Source organism: Nyctereutes procyonoides, unplaced genomic scaffold (assembly GCF_905146905.1).
Source record: "Nyctereutes procyonoides isolate TBG_1078 unplaced genomic scaffold, NYPRO_anot_genome, whole genome shotgun sequence".
Classification (NCBI taxonomy): domain Eukaryota; kingdom Metazoa; phylum Chordata; class Mammalia; order Carnivora; family Canidae; genus Nyctereutes; species Nyctereutes procyonoides.
Window position 1 is genome coordinate 1,954,988 of NW_026575114.1, and position 12,075 is coordinate 1,967,062.

Consider the following 12,075-nt stretch of genomic DNA (forward strand, 5'->3'; position numbering starts at 1 on the left):
AGAGAATCCCTTGGGGGAAACTGAGAAATGACCTAGAAATGCACTCATTCCTGACACTGCTTATCTGGAGGCACTATTAGAATCCACAGGTTCATCCCCACAAGACCACTCCCCTTCCCTTTTAGATGCCAATCACAAGTCCAGGTGTCACTTGTGCTTCTGACCCATTGGCTATAGATCAGAGGTTCCCAAGCCAGATTTATCAAAAACAAAATAGAAAGGACTCAAATTCATAAAATCACCAATGAAAGAGATCACGACAGACACCAAGAAAATCTAAATGACTTTAAGAACATATTAGGAGCAATTATATGTCAACAAAGTAGGCAATCTGGAAGAAATGGATGCATTCCTGGAAATTTATATGCTATCGGAACTGAAACATGAAGGAATAGAAAAACTGAACAGACCCACAACCAGCAAGGAAATTTAACCTGTAATACCACCCCCCGACACCCCCCCCCACAAAAAGAATACAGGGCCACATGACTTCACAGGGGGATTCTACAAAACATTTAAGAAGAAATAACATCTACTCTTTTGAAAGAATAGAAATGGAAGGAAAACTTCTAAATTCATTCTATGAAGCTAGCATAACCTTGATCCAAAACCAGACAAAAGCCTCATCAAAAAGGAGAATTACAGACCAATATCCCTGATGAACATGGATGCAAAATATCTCACCAAGATACTAGCAAGTAGGATCCAACAATACACTAAAAGTGTTATTCACCATGACCAAGTGGTATTTTTTTCCTGGGCTGCATGCATGGTTCAACATCAACAGATCAATCAATGTGATATATACCACATAAATAAAAGACAAGAATCATATGGTCATCTCAATAGATTCAGAAAAAGCATTTGACAAAGTACAGTATCTTTCCTTGATTAAAACTCTCCACGGTGCTTCAGTGTCCATCGAAAGATGAATGGATAAAGAAGATGTGGCTTCTGCATACAATGGAATATTACTCAGCCATTAGAAACGACAAATACCCACTATTTGCTTTGACGTGGATGGAACTGGAGGGTATTATGCTGAGTGAAATAAGTCAATCGGAGAAGGACAAACATTATATGGTCTCATTCATTTGGGGAATATAAATAATAGGGAAAGGGAATAAAGGGGAAAGGAGAAAAAATAAGTGGGAAATATCAGAAAGGGAGACAGAACATGGAAGACTCCTAACTCTGGGAAACGAACTAGAGGTGGTGGAAGGGGAGGAGGGTGGGGGGTGGGGGTGACTGGGTGGCGGGCACTGAGGTGGGCACTTGACGGGATGAGCACTGGGTGTTATTCTGTAATTTGTATGTTGGCAAATTGAACACCAATAAAAAATAAATTTATAAAAAATACAAAAACAAAAACAAAAGACTCCACCCCAAGATTGCTGGAACTCACACAGCAATTTAGTAATGTGGCAGGATACGAAATCAATACACAGAAATCAGTTCCATTCCAATCCCTATCAAAATACCATGGGCTTCCTTCAGAAAGTTGGAAGAAATCATATTAGTTTTGTGTGGAATCGGAAAAGACCTTGATTAGCCAGGGGAATATTGAAAAAGCACTCCAGAGCCGGGGGCATCACAATGCCGGATTTCAGGTTGTACTACAAAGCTGTGATCATCAAGACAGTGTGGTATTGGCACAAAAACTGACATATAGATCAATGGAACAGAATAGAGAACCCAGAAATAGGGCCTCAACATTATGGATAACTAAAATTCGATAATAGTTTTTATTTGAATCATCTGATGCTCCTCATAAGTGCCCTCCTTAATCCCCATCACGTTTCCCCATACCCGGATTCCCTCCCCTATGGTAACTATCATTTTGTTCTCTGTAGTTAGGTGTCTGTTTCTTGGTTTTTCTCTTTTTTCTCCCTTGCTCCTTTGTTTTGTTTCTTAAATGGATAAAGATCATTTTATAAAAAACTGGAATGTAGGGATCCCTGGGTGGCGCAGCGGTTTAGCGCCTGCCTTTGGCCCAGGGCACGATCCTGGAGACCCGGGATCGAGTCCCACGTCGGGCTCCCGGTGCATGGAGCCTGCTTCTCCCTCTGCCTGTGTCTCTGCCTCTCTCTCTCTCTCTCTCTGTGTGTGACTATCATAAATAAATAAAAATTAAAAAAAAACTTTAAAAAAAAACAGGAATGTATGGACAATGAAGTATGTGCTATAGTACAGGATCAAAATGCTGAAACTCCTCTAACTAAATCTTGTCATTTTTCAGAAGAGTAAATGGGATCCAGATGTGGCCTTTCCATTAACACATCATTTGATCTCAGACAAACCATTGTATTTTGCACCCTCCAGCTTTGTTTCTTAAATATCTCATATGAGTGAAATCATATTGTATTTGTATTTCTCTGACTTATTTATTAACTTAGCATAGTATGCTGTAGCTCCATACATGTCATTGCAATGGTTAGATTTCATTCTTTGTAATGGCTGAGTAATATTCTATTTTACAAATATATATATCTTGATTAAGTTCCACTAGTTCATTTTTATTTTGTTTCCCTTGCCTTCATAGGTGTTTCTTCCGAGAAGTTGCTGTGGCCAAGTTCAAAAAGGGTGTTACCTGTGTTCTCCTCTAGGATTTTGATGGAGTCTTGTCTCACATTTAGTTCTTTCATCCATTTTGAGTTTATCTTTGTGTATGGTGCAAGAGAGTGGTCTAGTTTCATTCTTCTGCATGTGGATGTCCAATTAACCCAACACCATTTATTGAAGAGACTGTCCTTTTTCCAGTGGATAGTCTTTCCTGCTTTGTCGAATATCAGTTGACCATAGAGTTGAGGGTCCACTTCTGGATTCTCTATCCTGTTCCATTGATCTATGTGTCTGTTTTTGTGCCAACACCACACTGTCTTGATGATCACAGCTTTGTAGTACAACCTGAAATCTGGCATTGTGATGCCCCCAGCTATGGATTTCTTTTTAATGTTCCCCTGGATATTCAGGGTCTTTTTTGACTCCACACAAACCTTACGATGATTTGTTCCAACTCTCTGAAAAAAGTATATGGAATTTTCATAGGGATTGCATTAAATGTGTAAATTGCCCTGGGTAACATTAACATTTTCACAATATTAATTCTTTCAATCCATGAGCATGAAATATTTTTCCATCTCTTTGTGTCTTCCTCAATTTCTTTCAGAAGTGTTCTGTAGTTTTTAGGGTATAGATCCTTTACCTCTTTGATTAGGTTTATTCCTAGGTATCTTATGCTTTTGGGTGCAAATGTAAATGGGATTGATTCCTTAATTTCTCTTTCTTCAGTCTCATTGTTAGTGTCAAGAAATGCCACTTATTTATGGGCATTGATTTTGTATCTTGCCACACTGCCGAATGGCTGTATAAGTTCTATGGAGCTGGGGGTGGAGTCTTTGGGTTTTCTATGTACAGTATCATGTCATCTGCAAAGAGAGAGGGTTTGACTCCACTTTTCCGAACGTGAATGCCTTTTATTTCTTTTTGTTGCCTCATTATTGAGGTTAGGATTTCTAATACTATGTTGAATAGCAGTGGTGAGAATGGATATCCCTGTCATGTTCCTGAAATTAGGCAAAAAGCTCCCAGTGTTTCCCCTTTGAGAGTAATAATCACTGTGGCCTTTTTGTAGATGGCTTTTAAGATATGAGGAATGTTCCGACTATGTCTACACTCTGAAGAGTTTTGATCAGGAATAGATGCTGTAGTTTGTCAAATGCTTTCTCTGAATCTATTGAGAGGATCACATGGTTCTTGTTTCTTCTCTTGTTGATATGATCTATCACATTGATTGCTTTATGAGTATTGAACCATCCTTGCATCTCTGGAATAAATCTCACTTGGTCATGGTGAATAATATTCTTTTTTTAATTTAATTTAATTAATTAATTTATTTTAATAATAAATTTATTTTTTATTGGTGTTCAATTTGCCAACATACAGAATAACACCCAGTGCTCATCCCGTCAAGTGCCCCCCTCAGTGCTCATCACCCATTCACCACCACCCCCCACCCTCCTCCCCTTCCACCAACCCTAGTTCATTTCCCAGAGTTAGGAGTCTTTATGTTCTGTCTGCCTCTCTGATGTTTCCTACCCATTTCTTCTCCTTTCCCCTTTATTCCCTTTCACTATTTTTTATATTCCCCAAATGAATGAGACCATATAATGTTTGTCCTTCTCCGATTAACTTACTTCACTCAGCATAATATCCTCCAGTTCCATCCACGTTGACGCAAATTGTGGGTATTTGTCATTTCTAATGGCTGAGTAATATTCCATTGTATACATAAACCACATCTTCTTTATCCATTCATCTTTCCATGGATACCGGTGCTCCTTCCACAGTTTGGCTATTGTGGACATTGCTGCTAGAAACATCGGGGTCCAGGTGTCCCGGCATTTCATTGCATCTGAATCTTTGGGGTAAATCCCCAGCAGTGCAATTGCTGGGTCGTAGGGCAGGTCTATTTTTCACTCTTTGAGGAACCTCCACACAGTTTTCCAGAGTGGCTGCACCAGTTCACATTCCCACCAACAGTGCAAGAGGGTTCCCCTTTCTTCGCATCCTCTCCAACATTTGTGGTTTCCTGCCTTGTTAAGTTTCCCCATTCTCACTGGTGTGAGGTGGTATCCCATTGTGGTTTTGATTTGTATTTCCCTGATGACAAGTGATGCAGAGCATTTTCTCATGTGCATGTTGGCCATGTCTATGTCTTCCTCAGTGAGATTTTAGGGTATACTATAGTTTTTAGGGTAGAGATCCTTTACCTCTTTGGTTAGGTTTATTCCTAGGTATCTTATGCTTTTGGGTGCAGTTGTAAATGGGATTGACTTAATTAATTTCTCTTTCTTCAGTCTCATTGTTAGTGTACAGAAATGCCACTGACTTCTGGGCATTGATTTTATATCCTGCCACGCTGCCAAATTGCTGTATGAGTTCTAGCAATCTTGGTGTGGAGGCTTTTGGGTTTTCTATGTAGAGTATCATGTCATTGGCGAAGAGGGAGAGTTTGACTTCTTTGCCAATTCCAATGCCTTTAATGTCTTTTTGTTGTCTGATTGCTGAGGCTAGGACTTCCATGACTATGTTGAATAGCAGTGGTGAGAGTGGACATCCCTGTCTTGTTCCTGATCTTAGGGGAAAGGCTCCCAGTGCTTCCCCATTGAGATTTATATTTGTTGTGGGCTTTTCATAGATGGCTTTTAAGATGTCGAGGAATGTTCCCTCTATCCCTACACCCTGAAGAGTTTTGAGCAGGAATGGATGCTGTATTTTGTCAAATGCTTTCTTTGCTTCTATTGAGAGGATCCTATGGTTCTTGGTTTTTCTCTTGCTGATATGATGAATCACATTAATTGTTTTACGAATGTTGAACCAGCCTTGTGTCCCAGGAATAAATCCTACTTGGTCATGGTGAATAATTTTCTTAATGTACTCTTGGATCCTATTGGCTAGTATCTTGTCAAGAATTTTTGCATCCATGTTCATGAGGGATATTGGTCTCTAATTCTCCTTTTGGTGGGGTCTCTGTCTGGTTCTGGAATTAAGGTGATGCTGGCCTGATAGAACGAATTTTCTATCTTTCCAAACAGCTTTAGTAGAATAGGTATGGTTTCTTCTTTAAACGTTTGATAGAATTCCCCTGGGAAGCCATCTGGCCCTGGACTTTTGTGTCTTGGGAGGTTTTTGATGACTGCTTCAATTTCCTCCCTGGTTATTGGCCTGTTCAGGTTTTCTATTTCTTCCAGTTCCAGTTTTGGTAGTTTGTGGCTTTCCAGGAATGTGTCCATTTCTTCTAGATTGCCTAATTTATTGGCGTATAGCTGTTCATAATATGTTTTTAAAACAGATTGTATTTCCTTGGTGTTGGTAGTGATCTCTCCTTTCTCATTCATGGTTTTATTAATTTGAGTCTTCTCTGTCTTCTTGTTAATAAGGCTGGCTAATAGTTTATCTATCTTATTAATTCTTTCAAAGAACCAACTCCTGGTTTTGTTGATCTGTTCCACAGTTCTTCTGGTCTCAATTTCATTGAGTTCTGCTCAAATTTTTATTAGCTCTCTTCTTATGCTGGGTGTAGGATCTATTTGCCCTGTTTTCTCTAGCTCCTTTAGGTGTAGGGTTAGCTTTTGTATTTGAGTTCCTTCCAGTTTTTGAATGGATGCTTGTATTGCGTTGTATTTCCCCCTCAGGACTGCTTTTGCTGTATCCCAAAGAATTTGAACGGTTGTATCTTCATTCTCATTAGTTTCCATGAATCTTTTTAATTCTTCCCTCATTTCCTGGTTGACCCTTTCATCTTTTAGCAGGATGGTCTTTAACCTCCACGTGTTTGAAGTCCTTTTAAACTTCTTTTGGTTTAGTTCTAATTTTAAAGCATTATGGTCTGAAAATATGCAGGGGATGATACAACCTTTGGTATCAGTTAAGACCTTTTTTGTGACCCAGTATGTGGTCTATTCTGGAGAAAGTTCCATGTGCACTTAAGAATACGTATTCCTTGCGTTTGGGTGTAAAGTTCCTAAAATATCCGTGAAATCTATCTTGTCCTGTGTATCATGTAAAGCTCTTGTTTCTTTGGAGATGTTGTGCTGGTTGGTCAATAATTTGTTTTTCCCCTGTCCATCTAGCTGGTCTTCTAGGGGAGGGGCCTGCTGTGCTGATTTTCAGGTTTTAGCACTTGGGGGAGCTGCTCAGCCCCCTGCCTGGTGCAGGGCTCAGTGCAAATGTTTAAGCTGTTTATCCGGTGAGACCACTGTGAGGCCCCAGGAGGAACAACAATAGTAGCAGCTGGAGTCAGCTCCCGCAGTAACTACGGAGCTCTCAGTCTGCAGGGGCCTGGATGCTCCGGGGGCGGGGCCGCTGATCTCCTCAGCCCAGGGCAGGAGCGTCCTTGCTGTCCTGGTCCCTCCTGGCCTCTGCATGTCCCGGGGGGAGGCCGGATCTTGGGCTGTGTCCCCGGCTCCCTGTGCTCCCGTGTCTGCGTGTTGGATTCCCGCTCCTGGCCGCGCAGCCCCCTCCCCGCGGAGCCTCTACCAGAGCTGCCTCAGAGCTGCTCTGGGGTCCAGCCCTTTGTGGGCTGCAGCCCTTTAGGGAGCTCGGCCGCGGGGTGTGGCATGCTCTCCCTAGGGCTCTGGTGCTGTTAGTTTCCCAGTGAGCCTGAGGGCATCCCCGCCCCTCCTTTTTTTTTTTTTTTGACAACAAATTCTTTTATTTGCCAGCGGAGAGCAACGCAGGTATCCAGAGATAGGACGCTACTCTCTAATCTGACCTCCTGGCTGGGGTAATGCCACAAAGGCTTCGTTGTTCACTGGCTGTAGGCACAGTAGCTTCTCAAGGAAAAATAGGGTTTTTCTACAAAAAAAAAAAACTTACATGAGGTTGACTGGGGAGAGGATAACTAGAATGGAAACAGTACCAGGGCACTCAGCTTCCCTAACCAGGTTCAACATTGACACACATTTCCCACGGTGGAAATAACCGAATATTAGAGTTAAGACAATTTGCCTTTAACTCCTTTTCAATATCAGCAAGATTTGGGGATTCTTTTCAGAAAAATGTAACTTTTGTTTGAGGCACAGGAGGACGATCCTGCTCCATCTCCCGGGAAGACTGGTGAAACCCCTGCTGCTCCAGGATGGGGCTTTCCTGTCCTGGGGACACTCGCCGTGGCCTTAGCCCGGCTCCTGGCGGGGCCCTCCCCCTTGGATGCCTTTTGTTTCTTTATTTCTCCCCCACCCCACGTCTTCCTACCTTGATAGAAGCGCGAACTCTTCTCATTGTAGCATTCCAGCTGTTCTCTCTTTAAATCTCAAGCCGAATTTGTAGGTTTTCAGGATGATTTGAAGGTTATCTAGGTAATTTGGTGGGGACAGTTGACTTGGGACCCTACTCTTCCGCCATCTTGCCCTTGCCTCCCCCAAATACACTTTTCTGATCCTGTCCCATTCGGTGCCCTCGTGTACCCCTATTAAACATAGATTTTTCCTTCTGAGGCTGTCATTTATTTCCCTTAATCTTTCCTCATGATCTTTCAATTGTTTTTCTCTTTTTTCCTCAGCTTCCTTCCTTGCCATCAACCTGTCTTCTATGTCAATCACTCATTCTTCTTCCTCATTAACCCTCCTCTTTAGGAGTTAGGTTTAGATTGCATCTCCTTTATTTGATTTTTAATTTTGGCCTGATTAGGTCTAAATTCTGCAGTCATGGAGTCTCTTCAATCCTTTATGTTTTTTTTTCTAGAGCCACCAGTAGCTTTATAATTGTGCTTCTGAATTGGCTTTCTGACATCGAATTGTAACCCAAATTATGTCATTCTGTGGCAGAGAGTACGGTTTCTGATTCTTTCTTTTGTGGTGAGTTCTTCCTTCTAGTCGTTTTGCTCAGTGCAGAGTGGCTAAAATCAAGTTGTACTGGAAAAAGGAAGGAAAAAGAAACCAAAAAAAGGTGGAGGAAACAAACAAAAAACAAGGAGGGGTATCCTCTGATTCTATGTACTGTAAGTCCCTATACTTCCCCTGGAACTTTCCAGTGCTGCTTGGTCAAGAACTTGCTCTTCCCCTGTCCTTCCAACTGATGTTCTGGGGGAGGGTCCTGCTGTGCTGATTCTCAGGTGTGTGCACCTGGGGGAGCTTCCCCACCCTGTTTCAGGTGCATGGTACAGTGGGAGTTGTTTACCCCTTGCTCCCTGGAAGCCCCACTCAGTCCCAGGTACAAGGTGACACCAGGAGGAATAACAACTGTGGTGGCAGCAAGCTCTCCAGCCCTAGAGTCAGCTCCAGCAGTAACTACCACAGTCTCCTAGTCCACAGGGGCCTTCATGCTCCGGGGGTGGCGGTTGCTGATCTGCACAGCTCGGGGCCTCCCAGCGATAGGAGCGTTTTGCTGTTCTGTGTCCTCCCGGCCTTTGCCTGTCCTGTGGGATCGCCCGATCTTGGGCTGTGTCCCCTGTCGCCCTGGGCTTCGGGGCCTGTGCTGCTGGAATCGCGCTCCCACGCCGCGCAGCCCCCTCTGTGCGGAGCCGCCACCTGAGCCACCGCCTGAGCTGCTCCGGGGCCCTGATATGGGGCGCGCACTCCATCCCTTTATGGAACTCGGCCAGTGGTTTTGGCACGCTCTCCCCCGGGGACGCTCTTGCTCTGTTTTTGACCCTGGAACCGTGAGGGTTTCATTGCTCCTCCTGGAATCCTGACCGAGTTCCCTGCGACAGCCTTTCCAACCGGGAAGGTTGGTAAAGTTCCTGCTTCTCTGGGACTTGGCTTTCCTGTCTGGAGGCTCTCACCCCCCGGCCTTAGCCTGGTTCCTCGCAGGGGCCCCTCCCCCTTGGATGCTTTTTTATTTCTTTATTTTTTCCATCTTCCTACCTTGATAGAAGCACGAACTCTTTTCACTGTAGCATTCCAACTGTTCTCTCTTTGAATCTCCAGCCGAATTCATAGGTTTTCAGGATGATTTGAAAGTTATCTAGGTTAGTCGGTGGGGACAGTTGACTTGGGGACCCTACTCTTCCGCCATCTTGCCCCGCCTCCCATGTAATTCATTTTAATTTTGGCGTGATTAGATCTAAATTCTGCAGTCAGGAAGTCTCTTGAATCCTCTTTGCTTTTTTTACGGAGCCACCTGTAGCTTTATAATTTTGCTTCTGAATTGGCGTTCTGACATTGAATTGTGATCCACATTCTGTAACTCTGTGGCAGGGAGCACTGTTTCTGATTCTTTCTTTTGTAAGTTCTTTCTAGTCAATATCCCAGTGCAGAGTGGCTGTATGAGTGGGCTGTGTCAAGAATATCAACTACAACCTAAGTAAATTTCACCCTAGATGATTCTGCTTAGGTCAGAGACCAGAAATTGAAAACAAAGATCAGGACAAAATAAAACAAAGGAAACCTGAAGTTAAAAAACAAATTTTAAAACAAAGTAGTATAAAATAAAGGCCAGGAATCATAAAGAAGAAGAGAGGGGAAAGAAAGAAATGAAAAAGAAAAAAGAAAAAAACAGGAAAAGAAAGAAAAAAGTGGGGCACTGCGAGATGGTGGTGGTGACAAGGTTGTAGTGGAGGGAGATTGTAGTCTTCCTGTGGGGTTCTAGAGGGTGATCCTCTTGTTTCTGAGTATAGTAAGTTCTGTATGTTAGAAGATGCTCAGTCTCAAATTTTTTTTTCATTTTTTGATGTCAGTTTATTTTTTATTTTTTTAATAATAAATTTATTTTTATTGGTGTTCAATTTGCCAACATACAGAATAACACCCAGTGCTCATCCTGTCAAGTGCCCCCCTCAGTGCCCGCCACCCATTCACCCCCACCCCCCGCCCTCCTCCCCTTACACCACCCCTAGTTCGTTTCCCAGAGTTAGGAGTCTTTATGTTCTGTCTCCCTTTCTGATATTTCCCACACATTTCTTCTCTCTTCCCTTCTATTCCCTTTCACTATTATTTATATTCCCCAAATGAATGAGACCTTACAATGTTTGTCCTTCTCTGATTGACTTATTTCGCTCCACATAATACCCTCCTGTTCCATCCACGTTGAAGCAAATGGTGGGTATTTGTCATTTCTAATGGCTGAGTAATATTCCATTGTATGCATAGACCACATCTTCTTTATCTATTCATCTTTCGATGGACACTGAGGCTCCTTCCACAGTTTGGCTATTGTGGACATTGCTGCTAGAAACATCAGGGTGCAGGTGTCCCGGCGTTTCATTGCATCTGTATCTTTGGGGTAAATCCCCAACAGTGCAATTTCTGGGTCATAGGAAATACTTGTAGAGGGCCGCAACACTGACCACCAATATAAATGATATAAAAGAATGGGGAAGAATGGGAATGGGGAATCTCACAGAAAGAACCAGCATAGTCTTCCACTTGGTTCTGGGTGCATAATTATCATGTTTTAGAAGGTATTCCTCCATTGCAGAACAAAATGAGGCAGAGAAATCAAACAACACAACACAAAACAAAACAAAACCATCTTGTGTATCTCCCAAAATTAAGATGAGTATGTGGAAGGGAATCTAGAAGTGGAAAATATATCTAGGACCTATAATTGTAGAAATATGAAAGTCAATAAGGAGGAATCTTAAAAATGAAGAGGTGGTAAAAGATTGTAGTTAAGGTGGGAAAAGAGAAAAAAATTGGAAATTTACAGTCTGATATAAAAACGAGTTGTACTGGAAAAAGGAAGGAAAAAAAAGGAGGGGTACTCTCTAGTTCTATATACTGTAAATCCCTTGACTTCCCCTGGAGCTTTCCAGCGCTGCTTGGTCAAGAACTTGCTCTTCCCCTGTCCTTCCAGTTGGTCTTCTGGGGGAGGGGCCTGCTGTGTTGATTCTCAGGCATGTGCACCTGAGCGAGCTGCCCTACCTCCTGCCAGGTACCAGGCTCAGTAGGTGCTGTTTATCCTGTGAGGCTTCTGTTCCCTGGCAGCCCCGCCCCTCCCAGGCACACGGTGAAACAAGGATAAACAAGTACACTGGTGGTGGCCAGCTTTCCAGCTCTGGAGTCAGTTTCCCCCATAACTACTACAGTCTCCCAGTCTGCACTGGCCTACGTGCTCTGGGGCAAGGGGTGCTGATCTGCATAGCTTGGGGGCGCCAGGCAGCAGGAGAGTCCTTGCTGCCCTGTGCCCTCCCCGCCTCTGCCTGTCCCAGGGGGAGTGCAGGATCACCAGCTTTGTCATCCCAGTGCCCTGGGATCCAGGGCCTGTGCTGCTGGAATTGAGCTCCGTGGCTCCCAAAGGCAGCAGGGCGCAGACCCCTCTACCTGACCAGCTTCTCCCAAGTCCCTGCCAGGTACGGGCTCCAGCCCTTTACTGAACTAGGCCCACAGTCTACAGTGCGCTTCCCCCCGGGGCACACCTCCTCTATTGGAGACCCTGGGGAGTCTGGAGGCTCCACTGCCCCTCTTTTGGTTGTGCCCGAGTTCCCTGCTGAGCCCCTTTCCATCTGGGAAGATTCTGGTGTGGATTTTTTAAAGTTCCTGTGTCTCTGGGACTGGGTTTCCTGTCCAGGAGGCTTTCCACACTAGGCCTTAGCCTAGCTCCTTGCAAGGCCCCTCCCCCACTTGATTCTTT